Source organism: Gadus chalcogrammus, chromosome 17, assembly GCF_026213295.1.
Source record: "Gadus chalcogrammus isolate NIFS_2021 chromosome 17, NIFS_Gcha_1.0, whole genome shotgun sequence".
In the NCBI taxonomy this organism is placed as follows: domain Eukaryota; kingdom Metazoa; phylum Chordata; class Actinopteri; order Gadiformes; family Gadidae; genus Gadus; species Gadus chalcogrammus.
Genome location: NC_079428.1, coordinates 11,407,566 through 11,409,506, shown reverse-complemented (window position 1 = coordinate 11,409,506; position 1,941 = coordinate 11,407,566).

Below are 1,941 nucleotides of genomic sequence, written 5' to 3'. Positions count from 1 at the left end.
TCCTCCTCCGTACAACATGTCCTCCTCCCTCTCACCCATCCCAGTCTCTCTCTCTCTCTCTCTCTCTCTCTCTCTCTCTCTCTCTCTCTCTCTCTCTCTCTCTCTCTCTCTCTCTCTCTCTCTCTCTCTCTCTCTCTCTCTGAAGAGAGGGATGATGACAGCCATGGTGGGGAAAACAAAAAGGCTCTCTGTCCGTCTTTTGCCCGTCTAACTCCCTGTCTGTGGCTCTGTCTGTCCGTCCCTTGTCCGCCTTGTCATCTGTCCGTCCGTCTAGCCGTCTGACTGTCTGTCTACGTCTCTATTCCTCCTGTCCGTCTGTCTGTCTGTGACTGTCTGTCTGTCTGTCTCTCAGTGCGCCTCGTCATCCGTCTGTCTGTCTGTCTATCTGTCTGTCTACGTCTCTGTTCCACCAGTCCGTCTGTCTGTCTGTCCGTCCCCCCCTTGCTCTCGTGCGTGTCTCCGTGCTCGCCTCCCTATCTGCCTCTCAGTCCCCCTTTCAATATAAATGTAACCACTCAGGATTAACCCATCTAAAAGGGCACATAACGTTATAACGGTTATTAAATCAACGTTTTTTTCCAGAACGAACAATGAATAATTCATTCCCCCTCCATTACGGAGTCCATTTGGTCGCTTGGAGAGCCAACGAGCGGCCCCTTCCAAACACAGCGTTCCTGAACCCTGTTCTGTGTCTGAATGGAGAGCGACTGACCTACCCTCAGTCAGTACGGCCCGCCTGCCGCTGACTCACCAGGGGAAAGTGTTGTGAAACGCTCTCACTCACATGATATCACCACTTGGATTCCTGTGAGTCGACGCATCGCCGAAAACTGAACTGAAACCCCGAGCCCGGATTGGTCAATCGTCCACCTCCTTCTTGTGGGGACAATCCCAGACGTCATAGTGTTGGTCAGCGGTGTCTTACGCAAACTTGGAAGGGCGAAAATCCCTGAATTGACTTTGGCCTTCTATGTCCGCCACTAGCACAGCGCTGTGACCTAGCAACGGCTCTGTGACCTAGCAACGGCTCTGTGACCTAGCAACGGTAGATTGCTAGGCCCCACATTTCCCATATCCTCACCCTTCATCCCAGGTGTTTGTTGTCTGGAGAATGGAAGCCCACAGGAGGTGAAAGGTTGGACCTCTTTATTTATCACTGCACGATGAGATGAGTCGGCAGCATCCCATAATAGTAGGCTATTATAGGTTATCGACGATGACGATATCGACACCCAGCTGCACGTACACAAATATATTGGTCAAATATAACCCTACACTCTATTTTCTACCCTGCTTCTCCGACCATTAACAGCCTAGCCAAACATGGCCGCCGCTATAGATGACACGCACCTCGTCCAAACGGTTTCTACATGTCAGGACGCCCAATCCTAAATGCAAGCATCTAGGCTTCTGTGTCGGCATAGAGACCAACGAAGGCCAATGGCAGAAATACATTTAAACCATTGGGCCCTGGACGGCTCTCTGTGTAGAGCATGTAGCATATACGCTCAGTCCTGAGCGCAGTGACCCTGGTTTGAATCCAGCCCGTGGTCCTTTGCTGCATGTCCTCCCCTCTATCTCCCGTATCGTGCTCTATATCTCACTCTATAATAAAAAAAATGCAAAAAATAAATCTTTCAAAAAATAACATATCATTAACCCTTCGAGTACTTGTTCTTGTGCTTGCTACTTGTGAGCTGTTCACACCGCTGCCCGTTGTTGCGCGAATGTGCAGTAATTCTGAAACCAGAAACGGATTGGCTTCATGGCTCCGTGTGTCGTGACTTTGTGTGCGCTTTGCTAAAACGTGCTTCCCCCAGCGCTGGGTGTGTTTGGAGGCTTTTCGATCCCCTGGTTCGGTACGGACGGTACGCGCTCACGGACCACAGACGCGGCTGCGAGCCAACATCTAATACCCTATGGTCCTTCTGTGGGCACGTT